General features: G+C 34.4%; 1 protein-coding gene across 1 annotated transcript in view; it reads left to right on the forward strand.

The window, feature by feature from the left end:
• Window positions 1-1,593: 1,593 nt before the first annotated feature.
• Window positions 1,594-18,712, forward strand: part of LOC111060302 — a 78,299-nt gene continuing 61,180 nt past the window's right edge. The window contains 2 exon segments of the mRNA XM_039439254.1: window positions 1,594-1,907; window positions 3,433-3,802. The gene's annotated coding sequence lies outside the window, so the exon portion shown is untranslated.

An 18,712-nucleotide genomic window follows, 5' to 3' on the forward strand; every position in this document is an offset into this window, starting at 1 on the left:
TATTAAATTTGTAACTGACTTTCTACACTCTCATCATTACATGCTTTATTAATCTGATCTGAAAACTCTCAGAAATTCAGATTTGACGTATGATTCCACAAAATGCGCCAGAGAAACTTATTTATTTGAAAAACATCCTGTACGTTGAATTGACCGTGTGGAGGGTCAGGAGGGGGCGCATCTGGTGGGGGAAGTTCTCAAATTTATCCTCCCTCAAGTAAATTGGCCATCATTCTCTGGCCCAGAAAGCAGCGGGCCTTCGCAGTTGAGAGTTTCTTTTCTAATGGTCGATCACCTTCCGCGCTCGATTTGAAATTCCTCCTCACAGACTCGTTCCTGGCCATAATTCGATTCTGTCGTAGGTTAACTAATTTCAGGAGTGTGGAAGTATCGCTGAACCCAGAAATAGACTTCAACAAACCATCAGAACTCCAGAAAATATCAACAGTTTAGGCAGTCAGTTGTGCGTTCTCCAAGGCGTTCGGCTCGCAAACACGCAGCTGTTATAGCAATTTCTGACTCCACTGTTCGACGAATTTTCCATGAAGACCTTCAACTTCATCCCTATAAATTGGCTGTTGTGCAAGAATCGACTGAATGCGATTTTTTTGCCCGTCAAAATGCATGTGATATGCTGATTGACATCATGCCTGAAGACGCGGTCATTTTTCTAGTGACAAGGCTCATTTCCGCATGCGATTGTTCAGTGGGTTATTTGGAATCTCTGTTTTATGTCGATCGACCACGGACCATAGCACACCTCAAGAACAACATTCGCGACGCCATTCCCAACATACCGATTGATATTCTGCAACGAAATTTCAAAAATCGACCTCATCAGCGTATGCACAATGGAGGTCGCCATTGATTTGATCTCATTTTCAAGACTGCATGGAAAAAAATTGAGATATTGTATTCTCATAAAAAAGATTAAAACAATATCTGAAGTACTTTTGTTTTTATTGACCTTTCAAATAAGTAAGTTTCTCTGGCGCACTTTGTATTACAAATTCAATTTCAATTAATTTTTGATCAATGTATTGATAGAATTTAACTTTGATTTATTGATTAATCCACTTACTTGAGAAAATTTACTACCTTGAGAATAATTCTCTAAATAATCATCATTCATTCATGATAGCATGAAGTTAATTCAAATTCACAGTAAAATGTCCAGTAGGTTTCTTGGTTAGACTATTAGAGAAGAATCTCAGGTTTCTATCTCAGCTAAAAGAAATATTTTCCTGTCAATTATGAAATGGAATAAGGTCATATTCCCAGAGATTCCTGGAACTTAATACTTTTGGAAAAACTCACAAAAACTTACCTTGTGATTAAGTGGTTATTTATTTTTAACCATCAATCTTTAATAGATCCAGACGTTGATTATTCCAGACTTCTCAATTCAACAATTTTCAGTATATTATTCAACTGGTGGTGGTACGCCCTTTCTTCCCTGATAATTCTACTGGAAGGGGAGTATTCAAAACTCGCGCCCACCCCGGTATAGTTCCGGAAAACGCCACCAGAGTGCTCCTGTGCTGAGTTTCCTTCCCGTAACCATGTCTTGACAGGACACGTTCCCTTTGCTTTAGTATCGAGCAGGCAACTGAACAGTGAACATCACAGCCTGCAAATTTATTTGCTAACGGTTATCGCGAGTGAATTATCTGTGATTTTGAGTGATTCAAGCTGTTATCGTGAGTAATCGTGTGGTAGGAGAGTGTATCAGTTATCCGATTCGATATTTCGTGAGTCAGTTATCGGTTTTGTGAATAAAACTCCCTGTCTGGCGTGAAGGTCCCCCCAGTGCAGGTTATTGATAAGCTGCAGATTTCATTCAGTAAATTCTCCAACGATGGGAAAGCTAAAAAAAGTAGATTCTACAACTGATGACATTATCTTAGGTACGTAGTCTTCTTATAACCTATTTCATTCACTGCATTTAATCTATTTGGTTGGAAAATTCGTTCTGTATCAGGTTTCCTAACCTGAACCAAGACGTTCCCAACGACTGGGAAACCTTGGGAATAAATTCAACATAATTACATTCCCACAGATTATAGCATGATTTATTGGAACCAGATTCTTCCACTAATTTCTATGTCAAATTTGATCTGTAGCAGAATTTCCTACTTTTTTATAAATTTACAACGATGATAATTTCCAACAGAGGTTACATTATCTCTAGTGTGTAATGTAGATAAAACATTTTTCTAATATTATGTATTTCGTGGAAAACTTAGTATTTCATTTTATTTCTCAGCCTGAAATTATTTTTGTGCATAGCTTTGTGGGATTTTGAGTTCATCTTCTCTAAAAGTCCCTCTCCGACTGGTTTCTAATTGTTTTTTTTTTTTTTTAATAATTTTATTTGATTGTTCTTCCTTGCAGTCTATAACTTACTATCAATGATCCAACTGATTGACATAAATGAGCGATTATTGCTATCTAAATAAGAGTGGAGCAGAATTCCATTGTAATTCAATGGAATTACAATCAATCTAATGGATTCAATCAATCTATTTGTGATTCCATTCAAATGCTGGAATTTTTCCAAAATCGAATCCCAAACATTAGTTGCATATTGTTTCATTTAAATTTGTCAAATGTACATCTTTATTTTTAGGAGTGCAAGAGCAGAAAGTATTATTCATCTTGACATGCAACATTGTTGAAGACCAATATTTATCTAGAAGTTGATTGATAAGCAATACACAACAAATAATTAACTTGGATTAAGAGAATAATAAATAAATTAGGAGCGTCACTTTTTCGTTGTTTCTCCTGGAATGGATACATTCAATTGAATAATATATTAATTTACAATGTATATCCACTACTTATTTCAATTCACTTCCATATGAATTGATTGCTAGTGCACATTGGTTAATTAAGAGGTGGCCTCTCAAATGAGACCAAAGGAAACTCATTTAATTATTAAAATAATGTTCAGCTTCTACCTCCCTCACAAATTGGGAAACAGAAAAATGTTAGTAATTTTAAACACTGTTGACCCCTAAATGATTTCAATGGTTCAATGGATATTCGTTCCACTGAAGACGTAAAATATCTTCGAACGTCCATATTTTTTGACAGAACATAACCTTTCTTGAACTAATTTTAAATCGAAATTTAGGAATGAAATGGTGAGGGCTAAGTGACGGATACATAAAAGCCGGTTGAATTTTAACCGTCTTTCCAAAAACGCCTTCTCTGGTTGGTTCTCGTAAAGTTAACCACGGTTAAAATTCAACCGGCTTTTGTGAAACCGGGCCTATATCTGTTGTTTATCGTTTCCAATCATTCTATGAACCTCTATGATTACAGTATGCGTTTTCACATACAGTATGTTGTTGTGATTACAGTATATGTCATTGATTGATGATTGAATAAATAAATTCCAATTCTGAACTTCTTTTCTTTTCACAGGATCACCAATGAAACCTCGTTAGCAGATCACGTTTAACACTAACACAGTGCTACGTCCAAAATCCACAGTATTATGGATGTGCCTTGTGATATTATGTCTCCTGCCACCTTCAGGAAGTGAACACGTGATTTAACAATTTAGAAACAATTTGAAATCTTTAAAAATGATGGGGGACTTTCCAGGTCACCTGGAAAGCGCCTCCACTAAAGCGGTTTCAGTACAACAGTTTTCCATTTTGTGCCACAGTATTAGTACCACAGTTTTCCGGCAGTTTTCCGACGCTTTTCTTTCGAAAACTCTGGTGGGTGATAGGAGGATGGGGTCACAGGAAAATCCACTTGTGAAGACTACGAGATTTCAATGCTAATTGTAAGTTGGACCAATTTTTCTACATTTCTACATTTTTACATTTCTACAATTCATATATTTAATCAATTAGTCTATATTTTTGTAAATCTTCCGTACAATTTATAGAAAAAAAATAATAGTACCCTTTAAAATTAATAAAATAATAAAACAAGAATACAAATTGTACTCCGTACAAAATATTTCCAATTCCTACGAAAAATATAAACTTTATTGAAATGCTGGTGTATAATCTGAGAAATCCGTGGTGACTGTTTTCAATTTGAAATGATGTGTATGTTCTAGTTTTGTAATATTATGGGATCTAGTTTCTTTGTTAGATACATTTCTATATCTATATTGAATAATATATTCAGAATTGTGGTGCTCAATTGGAAGATTTACAGTGAACTCAGTCAGTTCTTGTATGGTCATACAAGGTGTAGCATGTGGAACTATGATCCATTGTTCAATTATTCAAATCCAACTAGTACTGTCCTGATTGAGTGATTGGCTCTTAAAATGTGAAGTTACCAAATTTAGAAAGATAAATTATAACCACAAAGTATATTTCTCAGATCTATAGTAAGAAGAATGAGTGAATTTTAAGAAAATTAGAGCGATAATTGGTTTTCAAATAATAATAATTTGGATTCAAATGTTCAATTCGGAAACAGATCTCAATTCTTTTTGCATAAATTTTTCGCTATGCAATTTTCCTCTCGACTCCCTCGTTATATCTTTCCATTGGAATATGAGTGAGGGAATCAATTAGCATCAAATGTATTTGATAAACATTCAAGCCTAGTTAATCTCATGAACCGATTAAACTTGATGATGATAAACATTATTCGAGTACTTTTCTTCTTTTTGCACTTTATCAATAATTTTTTTGAGTAACGCTCGTGTTGACTCTACTTATATAGAGTTCAGTGCCCTCTCCAACCCTAATATTCTTCCAGGAAGGCAGAGTTGCATTAGAATTGGTAATGTGAAGTCAGAATCATTTTTAAATTAGTTTTTTTCGAGAGAAATTCTACAAACAGGGTGCCAAATGTCTTGTCCTGGATGCAATATTCATAACTCGTATTATTCAGAAAGTTATCGTGATGCTTTCAACCTTAAACCAATTCCTCGAAGAAGGCGAGCTTCATGTTCTTAGAATCTACAACTTTCACTCGCATTGAGTTTTGAAAAATCAATACACCTATTTTATTCTCCACGCTCAATGGTACTTATTTAAATCTCTTCTATGATCTTTTACCTACCAAAACTAGGATTTTTGCATTCTCCTATTCACTGAGAATTATACTCTCCTAACGTTTGTGCGTGAGTATGGTGATGTTATATTGGAAGAATCATGATGAGAGATATTTTTTGCTAAGAATGGTGTAAAATTTGGGCATGGCAATTAGACAGTTTTTTTTCTCTTCAAATCAACAAAATAAATATAGCATTTGAATTATTTACCCATAATATGAACAATTAAATTTTTTCAATTCAAAAAATAATTTATTCCGCACAACATAATATTATTACAAAACATTGTTCCATCTAAAAAAAAACAAAAGAAAATACTAATACTAAACCTCAAGGGTCTGTATTTGGGTCGACGAATCAGCAGTCGATTTTGTTTGAAATGGTTGTATCTTGAGAACAAAACGTAGACCAGGTGATATTAATAATTATTTTTGTATACTATCAACAATGAAATTGAAAATTATTACTATAAGCTACATACCATGATAATCTACTTCAGGGATTATTTACTGGAAATAAGAGTGAACCGATAGAATCATTTCATCATCATTCAAAGATTGTCTCATTGAATCTTGAAAAAGGATATATTCTCATTATTAATTTTTAGTCTGGCAAATTAAGTGAAACGAAATAAACTGGCAACACAGAGGTTTCAACTGGAGCGAAACACTTGAAAGTTTTCATGGATTCTATTTATTAGAAATAGTTTACTGTTTTAGGGGTAACTAAAGTTCACTGTCTCAAAACGTTACTATTTCATCAATCCTCACACCACCTCCTCCACGCAATGACACAATCGAATGATTGATTGTCTATTGAAATATTAGAGCGATTGGAGTTCATTTGACTTGGCGGAAAAGACTTATCGCTTCCATATTTCACTAATTGATTTTTCATGAACGTGAATTCAAGCATTGATTTGAAATAGATTATGTCATTCTCCATCTCTCATAATTTTTTTTATTCCATCCATTAGCCAAATCGATATATTGATTCTCGTTTGGATTGTACTCACTGTATCATCAAAAAGTTAAAAGTTCATAAGTGACACAAAACTTTTCAATAGAAAAATAATAATATCGAGTGACCTGGCTGGCTCAGGTCTGGTTCCAGAGTTGTCAGGTCGCAACAATTTCAGGGCCTCTGACATGACCTAATGACTGCTTTGTAGACAGCCGGGACCCACAGTAACGTGTCCATCCGAAACACGGGAGTGGCCCGAGATAAATATCCTGCCCGGGCCGGGTTTTGAAGTTTTCAAAAACTTCTCAAATTAGCTTCATCTTCAGAAAGTACATACTATCTCATATAAATAGAAAGAAAAATAAAAATCAAAGTACCCTTTTGGAAACATGTTGTGATAAAATAATTCAAAAAGGGTACTGAGATTTTTATTTTTCTTCCTATTTATATCACAAGTAGCCCTATACAGAGAAGCGGCAATATCTCAAATAATTTTCAGAAAAGAGCAGAGCAACAGAAATCCATGTTACTTGTAGCCTATTCTATACCGTTCGATTCAGAATGGAATTTCCTGGCAGAGTAACTTCAGAAACATTCATTTAAAAAACAGGTTTAGAGAAGGTGCTTTTTGTATCAGAAATTGAATACTCATATTCTGAGATTCAATAATATACATAAGAAGATTGCTTGCAGATTTATTCATAAATTCTATAAAAAATGGAGAGCTAAAATGTTGAGATTTATTCATGAATTCTATAAAAAATGGAGAACTAAAATTTAAAGTTGTATGGACATAAATAAATAATGTTAAAATGGTTCTTTGATTTTTATGTAAATACAAGTAGCCCCAAACAAGAAAGTGAACATGTCTTAGTGAATACATTACTTTTGTGCAATTTTATTCATACTGTCAGCATTGGTTGGATAGGATTAATTGAATCTCTGAGCTTTAGAGGCATTTTCACGAATTCACCTTTCTACCACCACCTTTCTTCATGTAAAGTGTAGCAACTACTGAATTCATTTAATCATTCAGAATAATTACACAACTTACAGAAAAGTACCACAGGCTTATAAGCCCAAAACGGTTCCAATTCTAATTTATACAACAGTCCAAATGTAGGTAGGTTATGTGTTACTTAACATTCATCAATTACACGCTCAATTTACAATTCAAAACACACAAAAATCATTTTTAAATTAAAAAAATACTTCTCAACTAAATAAAATAATTCACAATTAATTAAAAAATTCGAAAAAAAAATTTTGAGACCGAAAAGACAAATACACTATTTAGAACTTATCACCAATTGAACGTTGTTTATTCAACGTGCCAAGCAACTCGCGAGTGTCAAATTCATTATTATTCGAGGAGATAAGAAACATTATTATCATGCATTTCCCGATTTTTACAAGCTTACTCGTTCCCTCTTTCTTTTCCATTCTAATGGAATCTTATTAACACATTACAGTTCTAAATATATGAGCGTGAGGTATGGATGTATAAATAAATTTAGCATTTCGAAATATTAATGTATAAAGTTATTCCCCAATGCATTTACTCTTCTTAGGTGAGTGAATTGGCCTCTCAGCTCCAATGCAGCCTATGCTGAAGAGCCATTTCATCAACGAGCTTTCAAACATCACATTGCTGCTGCTCTCGGCCTCCCTCATATTATCTGGAGCATTCCTGTATAAAATAGTTACTGTTCTAGATTTTTTGATTTTAGACTCTAATAGTACCTATTCAATTCAAGATTTACTCGTTTATCTTAGTATTGAAGAGCGTAACTTAAATTGTATTTTGAAAAGTGAAAGTGACGTAACCACCATTTGGACAGTATAGTATAAATTGGAAATGAGACAGTTCTGGGCATGAGCCTGTTGTGCCTTTCCTCATGTTAAGTACCTATTCAATTCAAAATTTACTCGTTTATCTTAGTATTGAAGAGCGTAACTTAAATTGTATTTTGAAAAGTGAAAGTGACGTAACCAACATTTGGACAGTATAGTATAAATTGGAAATGAGACAGTTCTGGCATGAGCCTGTTGTGCCTTCCTCATGTTAAGTACCTATTCAATTCAAAATTTACTCGTTTATCTTAGTATTGAAGAGCGTAACTTAAATTGTATTTTGAAAAGTGAAAGTGACGTAACCAACATTTGGACAGTATAGTATAAATTGGAAATGAGACAGTTCTGGGCATGAGCCTGTTGTGCCTTTCCTCATGTTAAGTACCTATTCAATTCAAAATTTACTCGTTTATCTTAGTATTGAAGAGCGTAACTTAAATTGTATTTTGAAAAGTGAAAGTGACGTAACCAACATTTGGACAGTATAGTATAAATTGGAAATGAGACAGTTCTGGGCATGAGCCTGTTGTGCCTTCCTCATGTTAAGTACCTATTCAATTCAAAATTACTCGTTTATCTTAGTATTGAAGAGCGTAACTTAAATTGTATTTTGAAAAGTGAAAGTGACGTAACCAACATTTGGACAGTATAGTATAAATTGGAAATGAGGCAGTTCTGGGCATGAGCCTGTTGTGCCTTTCCTCATGTTAACACAATGTGATAAATAAATAAATATTTATTAGTAATGGAAAATCTGAGCTAAATAGTATGGTGATTTGAGTTCAATCCCGTTTATCAATCTAGGTATAGAATATCCATGGTTGTTTCTGTGTCGTGTTTGATCATTATGTTCGATATTGATGAATAGATCTACTTTATGTTTCTTAATATAAATGAGTAGTGTTTTAATGTATATAGTTGTCTGATGTTGAGCAAAGGGAAGTCATTATATATATTTATATGCATATGCATTCATAGGCCAAGGTTAAAAAAATAATTTTACACATAATATGTTAAATAGTAATAGAATCTAGTAAGTTGTGGAGCCACTGACTCTGACATGCCTCTTACCCAGCATCATGAACTTCTGTCAGCCCTCCATGATAGGAGTGTAGTGGACACTCAGATATTAGGTGATTCATTCACAGGGAATTTTGACAATATTAGGTAGACTGCATTATTTTTACTTCACCTTCTACTATAAGTAAGGAAAGTATTGCTTTTCAAGAAAATTTAAGATACCTCAATTTCAAGTTTTTCATACGTTCCAAGGTCCCCAAAAAATGATTTTTCAAAATCGATGTAAGAAAAAAGAATGACCTCTCATTTTTAAACCTATCCAAGGTTCCCAATAATAGTTATTTGTATATCTAGAGTGAAAAGTACGACTTTTTCTCCCTATGGGAAAAAGTTTAAAGCCCGAGGCGAAGCCGAGGGTAACAATTTTCCTGAGGGAGAAAACGTATTTTTCGCTCGTGATGTACACAACATTTTTCCTCCATCTACATTTTTTTATAGAAACTGCAAATAATATAATTTTAATAACTTACGTATTGGTGACAATGTTTCCTAACAACATAACCTAAAATCTGAAACCTAAAAACCGGTCGTCTGATTAGCACTGCCGATTGCGCTATCTATCGGCAAAAGTTGTAACAATTAGGCCTATATCAGCTGGGCGTCTACCAAAAATGGCTGACTCCAGATCACGCGGTTCAGATTTGAATTGCAGATCAAAAATATTTGTTGGCTGGTATTTTGAATAGAATAAAATATTTTTAAAATTGTATAAATTTTTATCGTCTACTAATATTAAGAATATAATATCATACAAACATATATTTCATGAGTTGATCAAATTTCTGGTTGTGGTATTGAATTCAGTTGACTCAATGACAGACACCTCTATTATGCTTTCTCATTTGAGCTTAGACCTTCTAACCTATTACAATGTAAGTTTTAAAATAGAGATGCTTCCCATGTTATTTAAATGGAGTCACTTTTCCTCCCTAGGGAGTTTTTCTGTTTTTTACTACCGAGAGCGAAAAAGTGACACTTCAGTATTATGTTTCAGGGAGTAAAGTAAGTACTTGAGACAGTAGGTGGAGGAAAAATAATTTTTCAAAATCGATGTGAGAAAAAAGAATGACCTCTCAATCTTTTCAAGACTGTAGATATCTTGTATCTTTACAGATTTGCATATGTTTTATATCGACTGACTAAGTATGTACCAGGGTGGAGGATTGGAAGACTTTGTGGGGGTGTAACTTGGAGGGGTGGGATTTTTGGGGGCTGATGGCAATGAGGGAATGGAGGGGTTAAGCAGACAGATCTTACCCCGGCAGGCGACCTCCCAGTGACCCAATTTCACTCTTTGGGTCACACTCCACCCCCTCTCCTCAACACACAGCACCACCCAACCCTCCCTCCATCACCCGCAACACAAAGCCAGAAATAGAAACGTTGCGTTTCATGGGAGAAGCAGAAGCAGAAGAAGAAGGAGAGGAAGAATAAGAAGAAGATTAAGAAAGGAAGAACATAAAGAAGAAGAAGAAGAAGAAGAAGAAGGAGAGCAGGAAGAAGAAAACGAGGAGAAGGAGAAGAACAAGTAGGTGAAAAAGAAGTGGAAGAATGACGAGGAATAAATGGATAAAAATACAGGAGAATAAGAGCCAGGCGAAAGAAGAAGAATAAGAGAGAAAAGAGGGAGAAGAATATGAAGGAATGGAATGAAACTGCAAGAGAAACATGAAGAAATAAAGAAGGTGACGAAGAAGGAGGATACAAGTGGAAAAGAAGAAGGTATAAGATAAAACGAAAGGTGAAAAAAGAAGGATAAATAATCATCTTCCAGTCATTCTTTTGTACTTCTTCTTTTCCTTCCTATTCTTCTTGGAAGAAGATTATGAAGAATAAGAGAGAGAAAGAAGATAAAGTAAGATAGAAAGAGAAGAAGACGGGATATGAATAAGATGAAGAAAAAGAAACAGAAGAGCAAGTAAAAAAAGAAGATAGGAGTTGAAGAACAAGGAGAAAATGATTAAGAAGAGGAAGAAAAAGAAAAAGCAGAAGAAGAGAAGGAGAAGAAAAAAGGGAAGATGATGAAGAAGAGGAAGAGGAAGAGGAAGGAGAAGGAATACACCAGATGAGAATAAGAAAGAATAGAAGGAGAAGAAGACGGGATATGAATAAGAAGAAGAAAAATAAACAGAAGAGCAAAAAAAAGAAGATAGGAGTTGAAGAACGGAGAACATGATTAAGAAGAGAAAGAAAAAGAAGAAGAAGAGAAGGAGAAGAAAAAAGGGAAGATGAAGAAGAGGAAGAGGAAGGAGAAGGAATACACCAGATGAGAATAGGAAAGAGAGGAAGAGGAAGGAGATGAGTGAAGGAAAAGTAGGAATAGGATAAAATGGAAAAAGAAGAAGAAGAAGATGAAGAGGGAGGAGGAGGAGGAGAAGAAGAAGGAGGAGGAGGAGGAAGAGAAGGATAAGGAGATGGTGATGGTGAAGGAGAAACAGAAGCAAAAGCAGAAAAAGAAGAAGAAGAAGAGTAGTATAGCATGATATAAAGGTTCCATGCAACAGCCCTCACATCCGGATGTTCTGTTTCCCAGGATTTTAGGATGAATGTGGTGCTGTTATAATACTTGCACGGTAGTCGAATTTAGCTCCACTTTCCCTGTCAACGGTTATCAGAAACTGTGAAGCCTCATCAGTCGAAACCTTTCCAGCATATTTATTCTAGTCTAATCATGATGGTGCACCCATCACAGTTGAACTACTATCGAGTTGAGAACTTGATGAAATGAATATCCTATTTTGGGCCAATTTCGCTCAACTCAGTTGAGCTACAAAAGTTATGAACTAAAAAAATTATAGCAACTACAATAGATTATTGTCTCAATGGTTGAGGGTAGGGTCAGATTTACATTTTTGTCGCCTCTAGGCCCAACAGGTTTTGTCACCCCATAAACTTGAAATTATTTTGATTGAAATTATTTACTTATAGATGGAAATTATTGAGATATTTCATTCATTTAAATGCTAATGGATTAATAATTATTATTGAACGAAAAACCAAATTAAATGTTGTAAATCACCCCGAAGACTTCTGCTGCTGCAAATATTGACAACATGGTGAAATGTTACGAATTTTCATCAAGCTGTTTCCCTGTTGTAAATTTTTGGAGAAGCAGAAGCCTTCGGGGTGATTTACAGCATTTAATTTGTAATTTCGTTTAATGATGATTATTATTTACTTATCATTAAGTTATTGAACATAACTACTTTATAGAGTTACATTTTGCTACACATTGCTAATGCATCATATATATCACCTTTATTTGGACACTTTATTTTATGAAATTGAGATGAAAAGAAGTTTTGGACTGTAGTCTGTTTCTTTGTCCTTAAGTTGATTGTAAATGATTATTAAATAAATGAATAAATATTACACCAATTCCGGATGTTATTATATCACTTCAAGAGATCATTTTTGTTGATTTTAATTGAACAGATAAAATATTTCACCTTATTTTTTTAATCTTCACTTGAATAGACTGTACTACTCACACGAAAATATGAAACTGTCACTGTTCCATCTACGCAAGCTATTTTCACAAAAGTAGCTGTTCTAACAAACATGATTATTTAATTTTTTAAATAATACATATTAATATACTGATTAAAGAGAGCATTTTATCACTTACATGAACCGGATCCACTATTCTCACAAAATAATATTGTCTTCTCACTGTTGGTTGGTTGGTATTGCTAAATTACAACCCACAAAATGAAGTATATGACGTTGGTGATTTGTCATCGAACAATGTGTCGGATGGACACGTTAAGCCGTCGGTCCCGGCTGCCTAAAACGCAGTCTTTAGGTCATGTCAGAGGCCCTGAAATTGATCAGCTGCGACCTGAAAACTCTGACACCAGACCTGAGCCAGCCAGGTCACACGATATTATTATTATTATTATCGACCAATAGGATTGAAGGGCGTGTGCTAGAACGAAGCTGATCGCTTGGGATTGGTGGAACAGGTGTTGAATATAGTTAGGCGTATAGTAGTATTGTTTGTCCGGTAGATGGTGGAAGTTGAATCAACGATTTGTTTATACTCTACAAAAATAGTAATTGCTTTGTTTTAGTTTATTGAATTACTACACTCATTATTTCTAGGAGCGAATAGTTTTATATTGTGAGTTCAATTATTAGCCTACTTATTACTTCGTCGTCGTCTTCCTACAAGGATTAGGCAATTTGCCTGTTTTGACTTCAAACTCACCATCGCATCAATCTTTTACGGGGTCTGCCCACACTTCTCCTCACAACCGGGTTATACAACATGAATGTCCTGGGAATCCTGTCGCTCTCCATCCTTTCAACATGAGTTTTGCCGATTTTCTTCAATCTTCTGCCATATGGAGATTATGTGGAGCTCACTTCTTATAACGACACTATGAAGCCTATCTCCCCTTGTGCACCCTTTAACTGCTCTTGAAAACCTCATTTCGGCAGTCTGTAACCTACTCCATTCTTTCTTCTTAGGTATCCAAGATTCAGAGCCATATACGAGCGTTGGAATAGCCATAACCTTATAGAATTTGAGTGTTGTCTCTCTCCTGGCTCTGTTTCTCAAAGTCCTATTTATTTATCACAAATGGATTGGAATCTATTCAATTTCAATTCTAATTTTACTTAATACTTTGAAGTCTCAATCATTGTTTTGCCTTTATTTCTACCTAAGAGGGCGGAATTGGGGCGCAGCCGATCCTCTCTTACACTCAAGTCTAATAGAATGTGAGATAAACTGCTAACACTAGAGTATGAATACTGAATACTCTCTAAACATCATATGAGACATATTTCAAATCTACAACTCATATATTTTTAAATGCATTTTCACTTCAAAAGTTCTAAAAGTAGTTCAACCTATGACCTATCATCTAGCCTAAAACCTATCGTGTTACCCAACGCCTACTTAACGTTAAACTCACCACTTGAATAGGGGAAAGATAGATTCATCATGAAGAAACTTACTGGATCATAAATAGGATTATTGATTGGGAAAATATTACCTGCCAAACTCTCAACTATCGTGCCAGCTTTCAATATGAACCCAACAAAGTTGTGAAGGCCTTTCTACGGCCCTTCAATCACTGCCATCGGATGAAGGGCTTATATTCAAATAATGCTGGCTGCCAGATAGAGAAATCAATATGTCATTGCCCTTATCTAACCGTCTGCTGCCAATAATGTAGTTTAGCGTTACGCTTCCCCTCCACTCTGCACTCACCAACCATAAAGCTTAAACGAGTCTATTTGGCCGTAAGCGAAATCTCCAATATCCACGCGATCCTAAAATAGACTCTGTCCGCAATGTTTTTCAATCAAAAACGTTGAAAATTTTTGGAAAATGTCCGAAAATCAATAAAAATTATAACTTTAAAAACTAATACATAGATTGAAAATGTTTATTCTCCATTACAGTAATGTTTCTACGATCCTTGGAAACGGTTATAACTGCTCAATTCCAGATGGAGATAAGCAAGATCTCATTATGGCTGTGCAAAGGCAAAAAAACTTTCCAATGGTGACATATTTTTAAGTTTTTCAATTCGTATACAATCAAGCTATCAAAATGAAAAAGTTTTCTCAGGAAACATTTTTTTCTGCGATCATTATTTTTTGAGATATGAGCGCGTAAAATTAAAATTTTTGGACAGGTCATTTCAAATTCGGTAAGAAATGAATCCATGAAATTTCGAGGATAAATTCTCCTTTCTCATTGTTGATTGAATGAAACAAAAAATTTCTGCGAATATCAATTTTTGAGAACGTTATTCCATTTACCAAATATGACCAAAAATAATGTTGGTAAATTGAATAACTTTCTCAAAAACTGATATTTTTAGAAATTTTTGTTTTATCCAATCAAAACCCTGAAGAATTCACCCTCAAAAGTTCATGGTTTCATCTTCTACCGAATTTGAAATGAACTGTCCCAAAAATTTTAATTGTATGCGCTCATATCTCAAAAAGTAATGATCGGAGAAAAATGTTTTTCCCTGAAAAAACTTTTTCATTTTGATAGTAATGGCCTACGAATCGAAAAACTTTTGAAAATTTCGCCAGTAGAAAGTTTTTTTAGCCTTTGCGCAGCCTTAAACCTCGCATGATTCTCATATCCTTGAGTAAGGCGGATTTCAGAGGCCTGGTTTTGGGGGGGGGAACTCTAGACCTTTGCGTAAATGGGACGGTAATGCATGTAACTACAGTTTCAGATGTGATCCGAATCACGAGGAAGTGGTTAATCAAATAGAATTTAATAGAGTATTTTCATTTTTTGCACAGAAATTGATGCACTATTGTATGGTATAGTCATTTTTGAAAAGATATGATTGAAAAGGTGAAAGTATTATTGTCCCTTTATCTACATGACTGTGTTCAGGATAACTCGCTGAAAGACCAGATAGTCAACCTTTGAGAAGCAGATGATCAAGGCACAGATTGCCATCCCTGTGCCTCTGTATAAATTAAAGTACTTTCAAGTGGAACTCGATTTATATGTTTTGTGTTTTGGTAAATTCATGGTTTTGACAATATCAGGTCGTTTCCATTTGGATATGGTCACGAGAACAACAACATAATGAACTAACAAACCTCATGGATAATATGTGAGAGGATGGAAGCATTTACAATTTGAAAGCCAGTAAACAAGAAAATATAAAATTGAAATACATTCAAAGGATGGATATCAGTATCTTTCTTCATATCAATTTTCGAAATTTTGTTTTTTGTTGCAGATTTTGTATTCTCGTGTTACTGGTTTTCAAATTTTATATTATTACATTTCTTCCTGTTCCCACCTCAATCCTGAATCATTCAAGGATTTTTTCAACTCAAAGATTCTTTCAACTCATTAAATTACAATAAATAACTTCTACATTATTATCGGTTTTCACGTATTGCTAACAAATATAACCGCGGTTAAATAACGTAGATTCTCATTAAATTTTACAATAAATAACTTATAGTCTAACATTATTATCGGTTTTTACGTATTGCTAACAAATATAACCGCGGTTAAATAAGGAAAATTCTATGATTTAGGAATGTTGTAATTGATTCTAAGTTATACGATTTATTTGATCTACGATTTTTATGAACTACGTTTCTTGTCATCTATTGTTTCCATGATCTATAAAATCAGATTGCCAAGATTCTAAAGATCTATTATTTTTATTTACTATAATTCCCTCTATAATGAGTCCAATATAAGATCTTAAATTCTCATAGAAAAACAAAAATTCCAAAAATGTTTATTGAACGAACTCAAGTTCAATGATTTTGCGATTCCCATTATTAGTCCCCTGATCTCTCTTGAGTCTTCTTAGTTAAATCCCCCTTGAGTTATTTGAATGCTCATTGAAAAAACTTCCTCACCATATAGCTTGGTCTAAACGAAATAACATCAGACAAGATTCCAGTCAACGTGCCGACCATGGATTTTCAGTTTGTTTGCTAAGAATGCCATGCTATCAATTTACAGTTCGACCAGATTATTGGAGTCGAAACAAACGAATAGCGACTCATTGTGGATGAGCGGAGAATTCTTTCGCCTCAATTAGAGAACAATGAATCACTCTGAACGAATTACAGTTGTCGTTGGTGAGGGGGGCATTCCGAAATGTATAGAATCAATTAGAGCTCTCCGAATGCTCTACGCGTCAATATTTATCACTAGGCTTACAAATTTCTCGTATTTACCAGTGAATGAGGCTCCGTCCTTGGTATTGAGAATTGAATTGAGGATATTTGTTTTTGGTTTTAAATTGGTAGACGAATGGGACAAGGTTACCTTAATTTTCTTCTCCCTATCATTTTGACGATGTACTTATTGTATGAATGAATAAAGAATAAAGATTTTTGATAATTTTCGACCACACCACAATGACACACCACTGACAATCATACTTTTAAAAGAAAAAATAACATAAAATCAAAAAATAATTTTCGATAAAAGTATGAACAATCGAGAAAATTGAATGAATTCTCTTGTAACCATCGTTTGAAACTCCAAATTCACATGAACAAAACAAAACCCACGAGGGAAAGCGTCATTCAAATTTCCCGCCACATATTTTATACTATCAACCTTAGACCAGTCACTTTGATGCTTGCCATTTATATTGTATTTATATTGATTTTTTAATATATTATTTGGATGTATGAGAGAAGTCCAGAACCAATTTCTCCATGCAAAATTTCCTTGTGCTAGATACAGAGTGGACCAAAAACCTCGTATTTTCTGTTCATTTTCCAGTTTTCACCTATTTCTGCCAAATACAGTGATCGGACTGAAATATTTGCTCTCGAATTTTTTTAAACTATAAAATTCTAAATGAAATCATTCGGAGCTCTATATCTCCATTTTTTTAAACTATAAAATTCTAAATGAAATCATTCGGAGCTCTCTATCTCCAATGAGTACTGAGATATGATTTTTCAAAAATGAGTAAAATTTATTGAGAAAATCAATACTGATGAATTTTAGTTTCTGATCAACAATATCTTCCGATTGTTATCATTTAGATGTATAATTCAGAATCCCTCTGGGCGTATTTTTGTGCTCTACAATCTGAGACCAGATAGAGCGCTCTATCTCATATAGATTTCCAGGTACACCTGACAACAATGCTCCTTGTATTGTGAGACACCTAATTTTTCAGGTATGAGGCGTTTGTGTTCCAAATTTCAATGTTAACTGGAGCTGATAGTGCATCCTGATGGCTTTCTTCGTGACGCTGGTAGTTACTCATACTGTGTCGTTCATACACTCTCACCCAAACAAAACTAATTATTTATTTATTTATCTATTCATTTATTTATATTTTTTCATTTATTTATTTGAATATTACAACAGTGCGATAGTATCCCTCTAGCTGTAAGCTATTTGAGGGATTTATAAAAATAATCTATTACATCATTAACAATAGTTATGTTTTCTTAATCAACCTGATTATATATTTCTTCATTTTTTTGCAACTGATTGTTTTGTCCATTGCAACATAATTTAAATAGAAAAAGACTTTGCTCGGTAAGCGACAATTAACAATGGAATATTACCTGAAATTATTCACTCTGACACAAATATTTTTATTAAATCATAATACATTTTCATTCTAAACGTAAAATCATTTTAAACTCAACAATACATAATATTGAGTTGAAAATTATTAAACGGTAGACAGTAGAAGACTGTAATCGGCTCTAGTTAACAAAATATCGGCTTGAAATTTGAAAAATAAACGTCCTAAACCATGAGGTACTGTATCTTCTTATGCTATCTTTTCTCTAGGGTCCCACCTTCATTTCATATTCCGATAAAGCTGAACTGTGGCAGAAATATAAACTCATCTAAAACCGTCAATGAATTCGTATTTACACATTAATATTCAGTAGGCTATTTGATAAATATTTATAAACAATAAAAACCGAAATGGCTGATAGCACGCATATTGAACCTATTCAGCGACTATAAATGGTCTAGTGCTTCAACCCTTCTCACAGTGACCCCCGCTTACTTATTTCAACGCAGTAAGGGGTTTTGGGACTGGGGGAGCGACTTTGAGGGGTGTTTGGGGGTCAGGGCAACCCGGGGTTGGTGAGAAGGGGGATGCTACAACGGTTTGACGTCACGCAATGACGTAATTCGGGGGTGTCTGTGGGGGTGGCGAGGGGGAAATCATCCCCTCGATGATTTGGTGGTTGGGGTAGGAGCAGCTAAAGGAGGGCGGGTTTTCTGCGACTAGCACACAAAATAGTGATGAAAAACACTTGATGGCATCA

This window comes from Nilaparvata lugens, chromosome 12 (assembly GCF_014356525.2).
Source record: "Nilaparvata lugens isolate BPH chromosome 12, ASM1435652v1, whole genome shotgun sequence".
Lineage (NCBI taxonomy): Eukaryota > Metazoa > Arthropoda > Insecta > Hemiptera > Delphacidae > Nilaparvata > Nilaparvata lugens.